Source organism: Arvicola amphibius, chromosome 1, assembly GCF_903992535.2.
Source record: "Arvicola amphibius chromosome 1, mArvAmp1.2, whole genome shotgun sequence".
NCBI lineage: Eukaryota > Metazoa > Chordata > Mammalia > Rodentia > Cricetidae > Arvicola > Arvicola amphibius.
Window position 1 is genome coordinate 152,727,248 of NC_052047.1, and position 14,836 is coordinate 152,742,083.

The following is a 14,836-nucleotide window of genomic DNA, read 5'->3' on the forward strand; positions in this document are numbered from 1 at the left end:
TTTCTATCTTGAATTAAAGAAGAGAAAAACTCAAGGGCTTCTCCTTTACCAGGCAGGCACCATGGCTCCTCCCTGCCCTGTTTTGCCAAGTTCTCAAGGCTGAGACCTTGCTAAGACAGCTCGGGCTTTGGATATCTAGAACAAGAACCTTCCTGTTAATTTCCCCAATAATCTATCTCTGGAAATTGTTGACAAGTGAGTCATAAACCTCAGGCTCTAATTTGTGGGGTTCCAGAGGTTATAATAGGGCCCAGTTTACACTGCTATCAGAGGGGTGGGGGACAACTTTAGACAACTCTCTCTGAAAAGTTTATTTCAAAATATAATATTCACTTGTGTTCATATGACTAAGTTCCATGGATTTTATTCTGGGAAAATCAGAAAAGCAAAGTCTATTGTTAGCACAGACAGAGGACAGGACAAGGGTCTGCTTACAAATCATGGTTCTTGCTCTAAGGAATCATCCCAGGACTTCAAGGAGGAGGGCAGATGAGGTGCTTTGAGGTAAGGGGACATGATAAGTTGTCTGTGAGGCTCTCACCACTCACTCCATTGGTTTTTTTGAGGATACATATGTGTGCTGGAGAGAGGGCTCACTCAGTAAAGTGATATCCAAACAAGTGTGAGGACCTGAGTTTGACCCCAGGATCTAAGAGCCAGACATAGCATGTACGTGTCCATAATCTCAGTGCTGGGGCAGTGCAGGCAGGAGTTGTCCAAGGCCTTGCTAGCTGGCCAGTCTAGACAAATCTTTAAATCTTCCAGCTCCAGATTCAGTGAGAAACACTATCTCAAAAAATAAAAGTGTGAGAGATGGCTCAGAAAGGAAATGTGCTTTGCTGCACAAGCCTGACGACCCCCAGGTCCCACAGTGGAAGGAGAGTGCTGACTCCCAAGAAGTGGCTTTTAACCTCACATATATGCTGTGGCAGGTACATGCTTGTGCACGCATGCTAATAATACATAGCATATTTGAATTTGAAAAAAAAGTAAGGTGGGGGAGCTGAAGAGATGGTTCAGTAGTTAAGAGCACTGACTGCTTTTCCAGAGAACCTGGTTTTGAAACCCAGGATCCACATGGCAGTTCACTACCAGAAATTCCATATCCGGGAGATTGAATGCCCTCTTCTTGGCCTCTGAAGATACCAGGCATGCATGTGGTGCACAGGCACACATTCAGGGAAAACACCCAAACACATAAAATACATTTTTAAAGCCGAGCAGTGGCAACGCCGAAGCATGTGATGAATTAGCATTGGAATAAGGGGCGGGTTCCGTAAACATCCTTAGGGCAATGACCTCTACTATCCCTGTAAGGACAATGGTCCCTGACAAATCCATCCTTTAGGACAATGGTCCCTGACAAATCTATCCTTTAGGAAAATGGTCCCTGGGAATTGAACTCAAAGTCTCTGGAAAAGCAGCCAGTGCTCTAAACTGCTGAGCCACCTCTCCAGCCCAAATAGAACTAATGTGGGATTCCCCTCTGTATGTTGTGAAAACCATTGGTTAATAAAAAACTGTCTTGGCCTGTTGATAGGGCAGACTAGAACTAGGCAGGGAAAACTTGTCATGTCCCATGATCCCTGACATAGTAAACTATTTTCCTTAACTGGACCGGTACAAAGGCGCAAGAAATAACCAGATACAGCTTCCATCATCATGGAAGGGCATCTCAGGCTTTACTCTATTCTGAAGATCTACAGGCGTTATTACATCAAAACATCTCTTAATCCCGCCCCCCCCCCTCAACTGAGGTAGATACCTCATTAATATTCTCTTTCTGGGGGAAGCATCTAGGGACAGCACCTGCAATTAAGTCATCAGCTTCAGCAAACACCTCTCCCCAGGCGATCTACATTTTTAACAAAAGAGAAGGAGTAGCACATCCTGGCTATTGCTGAGGGCAGTGACAGGCTGTCTGCAGGTCTATGACCACCTCAGGTGGGCCTATGGCTTCAGAGCCTGGCTGCCACACCATAAAGAAATATGGGCCTACAAAAACTAAACTGAATTCTAGGAGAAAGGAGGCAGAGTCAGCGAGAAGCCATGTAGCCCTGCCAGTGTTGGATGGAACTTTACCCGGTTAGCCACAGCCTCATGGCGGAACTTTACCTGGTAAGCCACAGCCTCGTGGCAATACACAGATTAATGGAGATGGGTTAAGATGAGTTAGCCAGCAATACGCTTAAGCTATTGGTCAAACAGTATTGCAAATAGTATGGTTTCTGTGTGATTATTTTGGAGCTGAGCAGCCGGGTTTTAACTAGCTGTCTCCTACAACATAGAACCATTTTAAATTCTACAAATTCCTTCTCATTCTTGTAAGTTTTCTACCCTCTTTTACTGTATGACTGACTCCATTGAGATGTATTGAGTCTATTTGTCTGCCACTTAAACCTGAACTGGCCATATGATTTGCTTTGACCAAAGGTTTATTAGCAACAATGATTAAAGCAGAGAATTGGAACTGCTTATTCATTAGTGTGCAGACTTTCTTTTCCTTCCTTCCTTCCTTCCTTTCTTTTTTCTGTTTTTGTTTGTTTGTTTGTTTGTTTGTTTTTTGAGACAAGGTTTCTCTGTGAAACAGTCCTGGCTGTCCTGGAACTAGCTCTTGTAGACCAGGTTTGCCTCTAACTTACAGAGCTCTACCTGCCTCTGCCTCTGCCTCTCGAGTGCTGAAATTAAGGGTGTGTGCCACTACCATCCGGTGAGTGCCACCTTTCTTGTTGCTGCTGTTCTTCTACCTCCACCTGAGACTGGGTGCCTGCTGGGAAGTGTGTGGCAGTCACCCCCACCTGAGCCAACCTCCAGACATGTGAAGACCCCCTAGCCCAACTAGTTTACAGACATGTGGTCAGGCCATTCTAGGTTGTCCAGTCTCTGATGAACAAGCCCAGACCAGAACTGCTTAACTGTCCCAACTGATCTTGAGCAAATAAAAATGCTTGTTGCTATCAGACACTATGTCTTGCAAAAGCCAACACACAAACACACACACACACACACACACACACAGAGAGAGAGAGAGAGAGAGAGAGAGAGAGAGAGAGAGAGAGAGAGAGAAAATATCTCTGCAAAGATTTTGTTAATAGTCTATATAGTTTGTCTGAAGGTAAGAATTTTAGGTCAATAGCATGAATAAGAGATTTTTTTCCCCCACTGTATTTCTTGGGGGGGGGGTGTATGTTTAAAACAAGAGCTCATGTATCCCAGGCTGGCTTCTAGCTCACTATGAATTCCTGATCTTCTTGTCTTTACCTTCCAAGTGCCAAGACTATAGACAGGAGCTCTGTGCCTAGCCTTTCCATACCTCTTAAACCACATGAATGAATCTACTCCAAAAAATAAATAAATAAAGTTGAAATAATTGAAATAGTGAATATTATCAGACCTGACTTGTAGGAAAAGGTAGTTTCAGTTCATAAAGCACACTTGTCAGACTTCAGAAAACAACAACTACAACATGAGTGTATGGGCTTCTTGTTCAGTTCCCTTTCCTCAGAATGATGAAGACCTTTGTCCCTTAGCACAATGAAAGCTCAGTGTAGTATTCAGTGCTTGACTTGGCTGTGGTTGATGGAAGTGCTTGAGCGTTCACAAACCTGTAAGATCCGAAGCATTGTTTCACTTACTTCCTGCTGGGGTCCGACTGAAGTTCTCCTTCTTTTATTGTGGTATTCTGCAACACTCAGGACTGTTTCGTCATGTCCTTCCATCCATCTGTGCCCTGTGCCCCGTCTCTGCCCTCCCCCGCCCGCAGCGCCTGCCATATCCTTTGTTAAATCTGTGTGGGCTTAGAAGAAAGGAAAGGCTTCTGAAGGGTTGAGCAATCTAATTGGGGGGGGGGGGAGGTGGGGGTGGAGGGAACCTCAACAGCCATCAGTTCCAGGCACCTGGATGTTCTTCTCCTTCTTTCTGCTTCTTCTTGAGGTCATTCCTTCTTTCTCCCTGCTGACCAGTTTCTGGGGAATGGATCGCTGAAGAATTGCTGAGCCTTAGAGTTCCCGGATCGTTTCTAATTCCTCTGGAACATGAACTCTGACCCTCAAGAAGGGATTCTAACTGGTGTTGTCTTCCTCAAGATGTCCCACCCATGGCCTGGAAGCTGGTCGGGTAAACATCCACCCAGGAGTTAAGGTTTTCAGCAGAGGATGCTGCTGCTTCCAGAAGAGCCTATGCTAAGCACAACTGGAATTCCAGGGGGGGATGGAAAATGGGCTTTAGAAACAAGGAGGGCCTGGGCCTGCATCCTGAGGTTGCTGTCACGATTGTGTGATGTCACGTTTCCAGGACTGGTGATAAGTTTTGTCATCTGCTCCAGCTACCGGGTAGGGTTGTTACAGGGTTTCACCGTGGGCCTAGCCTAGCTCAGTGCTGAAGGCTGTTCATTCCAGTTTTTCTGAGAGCTACTGTGGGCTTTTCTGCCACACAAAACGTGTAGATGGAGCAGAGGGCCCTTGCCCACCAGGCACAAAGCTCTGGGCTCAATCCTCAGCAGTAGAAAGTCACTTATATATAAAGTCTCTGCTATTTAGATAAGTGTCCCGGAAACACTGTGTGTTGAAAATTTGGATCTCAGTCTATGACGCTATTGAGAAATGCTAGAAGAAAAAAAAAGAGAGAGAGAAATGCTAGAACCGTTAGAAGGTGGGTCACAGTGGAAGGAAATTTGGTCACTGGAGGTATGCCTTCAGAAGAGGATTTTGGGGACTGGCAAGATAGCTCAGAGGGTAAAAACACTTGCTACCAAGCTTGATGACCTACATTCAATTTCCAGATCCTACATGGTGATCTGACTGTCACAGGTCCTTTGGCCCCCACTCTTGTGCTAGGGCATGCTCTTTATACATGCAAATAGTGTTCTTAAGAAAGGTGGATATTTGGACTTCAGTGCTTCCTCTCCCTCCTTTTCCTTGCTTACCAGTCTCTCCCACCATGTGCCTCCCTCCATGATCTGCCTCACAAAGACAACAGGGCCAAACAAACAGACCCTGAGATGCCTGAAGCTTTGAGCCTAAGCAAATCTTTCTCTTTACTTGCTTGCCTCAGGACTTTGTCCCAGGGATGGAAAGCTGACTGATGCAGTCTCAGAATACAAAGGAATGAAAGAGACTTTAGACATGATTTTCTCATCCCCAAGTCCCAGGTTATAAATGAGGTGTGTTCTGAGCAGCTTAAAAGACCCCCAGTGTGGGGAGACTCTCACTCAAGTCTTGGGAGAACACGACCCCCCAAGAACTCACGAGAGACCATCCTTGCTGCAATCATACGAGGTTTATTAACAGGACAGGAACCAGTGCACTGGGGCCAAAACTCATTTCCCACGCAGGGGTAGAGAGTTCGACCCCGAGTAGCTGGGAGAGGGGGTATTTAAGGGAAGAAACCACAAGCCAATAACCCAAAGGGGGTAGGGAGGGCGTCATTGGAAAATTCCAAAAATACCAGTGACAATCACAAGGGGTAACTCCCTGCTTCTCGAGATTATTCTCAAGCTTATAATCTAACTTTATCTGAAACAGAGTCACTGAACCGGCTAATCTAGATTTTTGATTCTTCTCTCCCTGCTTAGCTTTTTGGCTCTATTTTTTCTGCTTGATTTTTGGCTCTATTTTTTCTGCTAGAGGGGTCTGGATTTATCTGGGTCTTTCACAGCTAACAGACAAATTTGGGAAATAAAAACAAAAGAAAGTGTAAGTTCCAAGTCCCGGTCTCTGGCCTCCATCTTTGGAGGCCCCATCCCTGTGCCTGCCAAGCCTTGACCCCTCCCTGGAGGAGTGTCAAGACAAGCCCGCCAAAATCTTGACTACTCCCCTAGTCTACTCTAACTGCTTCCCCTGAAGGTCCCCTTGTGGTCTCTTTCCTCTCCCCTCGGTGGTGCATTTGCAGCTTCCCTGTTTCCCCTCAGGCCACCCAAGCGAAGGAATTCCATTAAACCTGGATATTTTTCATTTGGCTTGTTGTGATTTGGCTTGATTGGGATTTTTGCATCGACAGAGAGCTCGCATTAGGAAAAATTCCTAACAGAAAGCAGACTGGCGAGGTGGCTCATCAGGTGATGGCACTTTCTGTCAAGTCTGATGACTGTGAGTTGGATCCCTAGGTCCCACAATGGTAAAGGAGGAAACAAATTCCCTAGGTCATCTTCCAACCTCAGAATACCTACCCATATGAAAATGTAACTTAAAAAATTTTAAGAAAACATTTTCCATGAAGTTAAGGTGTTAAATTTAAGTATTTAAGTATTTGTCTTTCATTTTAAACTCAAGCCCCCCCTCCTCTCTCTCTCTCTCTCTCTCTCTCTCTCTCTCTCTCTCTCTCTCTCTCTCTCTCTCTCTCTCTCTCCTTTTTCCTGTTTCTGTTTCTGTTATTTTTACTTGGTCCAAGACTTGAGAGGGGCTCCAGGGCGTTACAAAGCTGCCTAGTGGCTTCTTGAGAGGTTTGAGGGAAGATCCTGAGGCCTGCTGGTGCGGAGCAGAGGTGGGAGCTCCTGGGAAGGAGAGGCCTCCTAGCCATGCTTAAGAATGAGTGGTTCAAAGAGATCCTCACCCAGAGACTCCTAGGGCCCAGCCAGCCTGCGGAGGTTGGCTGGGTGGTTGGCCACCTTCTTAATGAACTTCACCTCCTCATCCAGAAAGTCAACCCTCAGTTTCACATGCTAAAACAGTTTTACAATACATTGGTGACAGTAGATGGCACCGTACTTAGTATGTTTGACAAAATAGAAAGGACACCATGCTACATTGTTTCCATTTCTCACTTCTCCATGAGAAGCCTCAGTTCAGCTTAACTCCTCATTTTGTGTGTGGACATGAACATGTGCGTTCATTCATACATGGGAGTACATACGTGTGAAAGGTCAGAGGGCAGCATTGGTTGTCTTCCTCCATTAATCGCTACCTTATTTTTTGAGACAGAGTCTCAAGTACCTCTGCCTCCATGCCTGGCTCTTTTTTTTTTTTTTTTTTTTTTTTGTGGGAGGGAGGATTTCAATATGGGGTCTCACTGTGTGGCTCTGGAAGTCCTGGATCTTCCCCTGTAGACAAGGATGGCCTCAAACTCACAGAGATCCACCCACCTCTGACTCCTGAATGCTGAGATTAAAGGTGTGTGCCACCATGGCCCTTGCTCCATGCCTGGTTCTTTATGTGGGATATGGGATTTGAATTTAGGTCCTCTTATGTTTTCTGGAAGTATTCTTACCCACTGAGCCATCTCTCTAGCCCCCCAGCGTACATGTCTGTGGCATGTTCTCCCTTTCTCTCGACAGTATCTTTCATAGCACAGGATTGTTCTGGTTTTATTTTCTTGAGACAGTCTCAGTGTACAGCAAAGTTAAAACTGATTTTAAACTCATGGTCCTCCTGCCTCAGGCTCTTGAGTGCTAGAATTATAGACATATAACACCATGGCCATCTTGAAGTTTAAATTTTAATAAGATCCAATTTTATCATTGTTTTGTGACTTAGTATCATCGGTTTTGTATCAGAAAGGTCAGCCTGCCTGGTGGTGGTGACGCACGCCTTTAATCCCAGCACTCAGGAGGCAGAGGCAGGGGGATCTCCGTGAGTTTAAGCCCAACCTGGTCTACAGAGTGAGTGAAAGGACAGCCAGGGCTACATAGAGAAACTTTGTCTTAAAAAATCAAAACAAACAAACAAAAGGGTCAACCTGTTCCACTGTTACCTTTCAGGAGTCCTAGAGTTTAGTGTTTTATATTTTTGTCTCTAATCCATTTTAATTCAATTTTTATGAAAGACTTGAGACCTTGACTTCATTTCTTTTCCAATATGGAAGTCCAGTTTTTGTATGGCTATTTATTGAAAAGATTAGCCATTCTCTGCTGCTGTATGGGCTCTTCTGTCAATGCCCAGACGACTGTTTGCATGTATCTGTTCTAGGACTCTGGCTCTCTTCCATTGACCCATTTGTGTATTTTTTTTCCTTCAACACCACAGTCTTGATTCCTGAAGCTTTATTGGAAACTTGAAGTCAAGTTGTTCATTATTATTTTTTTGTAGAAAAACAGAAGTTTCCAAAAGCAGAAAAATATATAAACCAAATTATAAAAAATACACTTAGCTGATGCACACAGAAATAACTGGACTTGTGTCTGCTCTTGAGGATCTCTGCACATCTCCTGGAGTCAGCAAAGGAAGCAGAGCAGTGTAAGCAAGACAGTGAGTTTGGTGGGGCAGAGACCCGAGTGTCAAGGAGAAGCAGGGGGTATGGAGGGGTGAGACAAGCTGGAAGTTTGTACTGAGGCTGAAAAATGAGGATGTTGAAAATGTTTCCACAGCATAAAAGGAGGGAGGAAGGTGGAAACAGAGAGAGGAGGAGATAAGAGGAGGGGGAGGAGAACAGGAGGGATCCAGAAGGTCAAGTTGGAGGAAGGACAGAGAGAGAGAGAGAGAGAGCAAAGAAAGAGATACCTTAGCCAGGCGGTGGTGGCACACGCCTTTAATCCCAGCACTCGAGAGGCAGAGGCAGGCGGATCTCTGAGTTCGAGGCCAGCCTGGTCTATAAGAGCTAGTTCCAGGACAGGCTCTAGAAACTACAGGGAAACCCTGTCTCGAAAAAAAAAAAAAAAAAAAAAAAAAAAAAAAAAAAAAAAAAAAAGAAAGAAAGAAAGAAAAAAGAAAGAGATACCTTAATAGAGGGAGCCATTATGGGGTTAACGAGAAACGTGGCCCTAGGAAAATCCCCAGGAATCCACAAGGATGACCCCAGCTAAATATCTAAGCAGTAGTGGAGAGGGTGCCTTAATTGACCTTCCCTGGTAATCAAACTGATGACTACCTTAATTGACATCATAGAACAGTCATCCAGAAACTGATGAAAGCAGACACAGAGATCCACAACTAACTATGGGGCTGAACTCCTGGAGTACAACAGAAGAGAAGGAGGAGCGATAATATGAGCAAAGAGGTCAATACCATGATAAGAAAACCCACAGAAACAGCTGAGCTGAACTAGTGGGAGCTCACTGACTCCAAACTGACAACTGGGAAACCTGCATAGGACCAAACTAGGTCCCCTGAAGGCAGGTAACAATGGTGGGGCTTACATGGGCAGTCTGTGGGGCCACTGGCAGTAGGACCAGGATCTAACCCTAGTGCATGAACTGACTGTGAAACCCATTCTCTATGGAGAGATACCTTGATCAGCCTAGGCACAGGACGGGGAAGGCTTGGTCCTGCCTCAACGAGGTGATGGGGCAGACTTAGTTGGCTTCCTTTCCCTCTCTGAGGAGTGGATGGGGACTGGGGTTGGGGGAGAATGGGGGGAGTGGGAGGAGAAGCTGGGATTGGTTTGTAAAATAAATATATAAATACATACATACATAAATTTTTTTGAAAGATAATGCTCCCACAAGAGAGTCTAGGTGTTTGAGGGCACAAAAATCAGAGAGACCTTGGCAGCTTTGAGTATCTGACAGATATGCCTGAAGTCTGGAATACAGAATCAGCCAGGAGGCTGGGAAGAGGAAAAGAAACTGTCAGTCAGCAAGAGTCAGCGGGGGGGTGTAGCCCAGTTGGTAGAGCACTTGCCCAGCTTGCACACAGCCCTCTGTTCAATTCCCAGCATCCCATAAACCAGTTGTATCTCCTAGCACTCATCAGAAGTTCAAGGTCATCCTCAGCTACAATCAGGTTTGAGAGCAGCAGGCGTCATAAAGGGATGAGATATGAGATCTGGATATATGAGATCCTGTCAAGAGGAAGAAAAGGAAGATGATGGTGAGGAGGAGGAAGTGTTGACACAAGAGGAAGCAAGTGCATAGGTTCACAAGGGGTTGAGCTATTCTAAGGAGTTAGGCTTCAGGTTGCTAAAAAGCCTAGAGACTGTTAAGCTACAGAACACAGCCATTTAGGAGGTATTTATGGAGTATCTGTTGTACAATAAGCTGTAGATGGAACGGCAGGCTGTGTCCCGCCACCCGGCTAGCTTTACCCAAAATAATTACATGGAAACTGTATTCATTTAAATACTGCCTGGCCCCTGGCCCGTTATCTGTAGCTTCTTATTGGTTGATTCTCATATCTTGCTTTAACCAATATTTAGTAATTTATATAGCACCACGAGGTGGATCGCTTACCAGGAGAGATCTTAACCTGCGTCCATCTCGGAGAGGAGAAGCATGATGATTCACTATGGCGACTGCCTGAAGCGTCTCCCCAACTCTGTTTCCTTTCTCCCACAATTCTGTTCTGTCTACTCCACCTACCTAATTTTCTGTCTCTTAAAGGGCCAAGGCAGTTTTCTTTATTAATAATGAAAGTAATACATAGACACTCCTCCATCATTTCCTCTTTTTCTGTTTAAACAGAAAAAGGGGACATGATGGAGGATTCTCATTGGCTAATAAACAAACTGCCTTGGCCAGCCCTTAGGTGGGTGGAGTAGACAGAACAGGAAAAAGGAAGTGAGGTAGATAGCTCAGACAATTGCCCCGCCTCTCCTCTCTGGGAGAGATGCGATGAAGCCAGCCACCAGGTCAGACATGCTGAATCTTTTCCGGTAAGACACCACTCATGGTGTTATACAGATTATTCGATATGGGTTAGTCAAGATGTGAGTAAGAGGATGAAAATAATGGGCCAGGCAGTGTTTTAAAAGAATACAGTTTGTGTGTTGTTATTTCGGGGCATAAGCTAGCTGGTGGCTGGGAGCCAGGCGGGATGAAAAGCAGGCCTGCCCGCAGCTCCACTCTACAGATTGGCGCTCCAATGTGATGGACTAAATCCACTTAAAAACCTGAGAGAGCTTTAAAAAAGAGAGAGAGTTTAACACAGCTTTTTGCTGTTTGCTAGAGTGTGCTGCAGAGAAATTTTTCTGAGGACGTGCCGTAGAGAGATTTCCTGTTTCGGCAATAGCGACAGAAAAAAAGCTGAGTCATATTTAAAACACAGCTTCCTGAGCTGTGCCGCCAAAGCGAGCTCTGGCTTTAAAGCATTTCAATGGCTTTTATGAAACTGGATGTTTCTGTTCCAGCTTGGGATCAGAAGGAGAGTGCTCTGAGACCATGCCAATGGCTCACAGCTCCCTGCCTGCATCTGGGCAGATGGCAGAATTGGGCTTAGGCGAGCGGGAGAGCATGGCAGATTTCTGCCACCATACAGAGAGATGTTTTCAGACTGCGCAGTGCTCTGCGTGTCAGATTTGATTGTAACTTGGATGAAAAGAGTTTCTGTGCCGCATGCTCAGTCTCAGAGTTAAGTGCTGAGACATTCTGCAGGACACAGCAGAAAGTGACTGAACTGCCTTAGAAATTTCCTGCTTCATGGAAATGTCTCTGGATACTATGGGCCTAAAGGCCTAAGATGGATGCCCCAACGGTACAGAGGAACTTTGGGTGACTGTCCAGGCAGCGAGATGTCTCTGTGATTTCTAGAGTTTGGGAAGTTGCTTACTTATTGTTTACTTAGGTAATATTATATCCTTCTGGAGTCTTTGATGGAGTTGAAGAATAGATAGATAAGTTGTACTTTTCCTTAGTTATGATAAAAGATAAAGTAGATATAAATACTGTAACTGTAATTCTTACTTGATAACTGTTTTGTTATATGTAATTTTACTATGTTAAAGTTAAAGCCTTTCTTTTTTGTTTAAACAGAAAAAGAGGAAATGATGGAGGAGTGTCTATGTGTTACTTTCATTATTAATAAAGAAACTGCCTTGGCCCTTTAAGAGACAGAAAATTAGGTAGGCGGAGTAGACAGAACAGAATTGTGGGAGAAAGGAAACAGAGTTGGGAAGACGCTTCAGGCAGTCGCCATAGTGAGTCACCATGCTTCTCCTCTCCGAGATGGACGCAGGTTAAGACTCTCCTGGTAAGCCACCCCTCGTGGTGCTATATAGATTACTAAATATGGGTTAGTCAAAATGTGAGAGTTAGCCAATAAGAGGCTGAAACTAATGGGCCAGGTGGCATTTAAAAGAATACAGTTTCCGTGTAATTATTTTGGGTAAAGCTAGCTGGGTGGCGGGATACAGCCCTGCCGCTCCTTTCTACATCAAGCCTCGTTACACACTGAAAGTACAGCTGGTACTAGGAAGAAAAACTTCTGGATCCCATAGTTGTTTTATGTTGTAAATTTTATTTTCTTTGGCAGCACTGGGCATTGAACCCAGGGCTACATAGAGTCTAAGCAAACACTCTAACACTGAGTTACATCTCCAACCCCATGCTTGTATTCTAGCTGGGGAGACAGACTCAAAGGCTATAAAGAAAGAAAAATAGGGTTATAGTAAGTGACAGAGAACTGGAAGCGATGATCTGTGTGGAGAGACAGGTTATGGACAATGTGAGAAAACTGGAAGCCAAGGACACAGTTCATCTCCCCTAGATGAACATGTAGTTTTGCCCATGGCAAGCACAGCTAAGAAACAGCAGAGCTTGGTGTTTATAAAGCTGCCCTTAAATGGAAGCACACAGGACTGCCAGTCCTCCTCGATGATGTAAGCCTGAGTTTTAAAAAGCAGTGAGTGATGTAGCCAAGATTTGGCTTCCTTCTCAGATCTGGCAGGACCTTTCTTGTATCAGCGGATCAGAGAGCAGGGTGGATGCCAAGTTAAATGGGCATCTGGGCTTGGGTCAGGTCACACCCCACAGGTAGGTCCTGTATCACTGGCTGCATCAGTTAGGAACCCAGAGTAAGAGCCCAGGCCTCTGATGGAGCAAGTACATTCCTCCCTTGTAGAAGGGAGCGGCGGGGCTGTGTCCCGCCACCCGGCCGCTGGCTAGCTTTACACCCGAAATAATTACACGGAAACTGTATTCTTTTAAACACTGCCTGGCCCATTATCTGTAGCCTCTTATTGGTTAATTCTCACATCTTCCTTTAACCCATATTTAGTAATCTGTGTAGCACCACGAGGTGTGGCTTACCAGGAGAGATCTTAACCTGCGTCCATCTCAGAGAGGAGAATCGTGGTGACTCACTATGGCGACTGCCTGAAGCGTTTCCCCACTCCTGCTACCCAGCATTCTGTTCTGTCTACTCCGCCTACCTAATTTTCTGTTCTCTTAAAGGGCCAAGGCAGTTTTCTTTATTAATAATGAAAGTAACACAGACACTCCTCCATCACTCCCTTGCAATCTCTAACCCAATCTATAACGCCAGCAAGAAGGAGCTAATGGCCTCTCTGAAACAAGGGCATTTGTTAAGGCTGATAACCAATGATAAGAAGGAGCCAGAAGAAAAGAGTTCTAAGAAGACAGAATGAGAAGAGGGTAGTCCACAGAGTACAGGAAGCACAGAAAGACAGTATGGCTAGGTGTGCAGTGAGTAGGGGGTCTGCTGACATGAGGTGTTGGAGGGAAACAGCAGGCAGGTCACTCAAGAGCTTCAAGGCTCAGCAATATGACATGAGTGTTGTTCACAGATACTTGTCAGGTACAGGGCATTCCCTTCTGCTCCTGTGCTGTGGGGTTCTCAGAATCAAGTCTGCCAATTGCCTTTCCTAATCGCTGAGCTAGTCATATGGTGTTTCTCCTTCGTCATGTTAAGGTATTGATTAACTACTGACTGATTTTAGATTTTATGTTCCTGGGATAAAGTCTGCTTCCCCATATCTTTTTATTTTGTGTGTATAAACAAAGACTGATTTTTCATTTCACAGTCACCCAGACCCAAATAATCGCACAAAAACTGTATTAATTACAACATTGTTTGGCCAATGGCACAAGCATATTCCTAGCTCTTTTTTTTTTAAACAACCGATTAAGTCAATTTATTAAAATAGTTGACTTAGGCATCTGCAATGGTGACTTCAACCTCCACGCCCGGCTCAATACTGACGGAAGTAATCTGTTTAACAATCTCGCAAGGGCTGTGCAAGTCAATGAGTCGCTTGTGGATTCTCATTTTGGAAACCATCCCACATCTTGGAACCTTCACCACAAGGTGTTTTTCTTGTAGTGATCCTCAAGGTCTTGGTAGGCATGCGCACCTGCCCCTTCACTTTTAGGTTCTTCTCCTTGGCGCCTCTGATCAGGTCGGCACACACCTTCTCCAAGGACTTCACATTGCCGCTGGTGAGCGTGATCTGGATCCAGTGGATCGCCACCTCGGGCTCCACAGGGGCGTCTTCCCAGTGTCTCTGAAGGCCATGGCTGTGGTGTGGGCTTCCTGACCGACTAGTTCCTCGACTTGTTCCTCAGTGGGGAGCCAACAGCGGTGAGTCAGGACTGGAGCAGGCCGATTGTAGCTCCAGGGCTCACACCACCATGCCTCAAAAAGGCCCTAGCTAACTCTTATGTCTTAAATTAACCCATTTCTATTAATCTGTGTATCACCATGAGACTGTGGTTCACAGGTAAGGTTCTGGCATCTTTCTCTTTTGGCAGCTACATGGCGTCTGCCTGACTCTGCCTTCTTTCTCTCTGTATCTTTGTTTGGATTTCCCACCTAGCTATATTCTGCCCTGCCATAGGCCAAAGCAGCTTCTTTATTAACCAATGGCAATAAAACATATTGATAGCTTACAGAAGTGAATCCCTTATCATGTGTGGGTGTGTGTTTTATGCCTGTATACATGTACACGTGAGTGTACATGTGTATGTGCAGGTAGGTATTCGTGTATACGTGGAAGCCAAAGGCTGATATTGGGTGTCTTCCTCTATCACTCCACCACCTTATTTAAAAAAACACCAACAGAAGTTGGTGCATTTATTCGTTTGTTTGTTTAGTGTGTGAGTGTGTATGAGGTGGGAGGTATGCATGTGTACCATGATACGTGTGTGGAAATCACAGGACAATGTGCAGGAGTCAGTTTTCTACCTTCATCCTTTGCAGCATGTACTGTAATTTGTTTTATTGATATTGGTTGG

At 45.1% G+C, this 14,836-nt stretch overlaps 1 pseudogene; it reads right to left on the reverse strand.

The window, feature by feature from the left end:
• Window positions 1–13,754: 13,754 nt before the first annotated feature.
• LOC119800293 lies at window positions 13,755–14,117 on the reverse strand (annotated as a pseudogene).
• Between the last annotated feature and the right edge of the window lie 719 nt (window positions 14,118–14,836).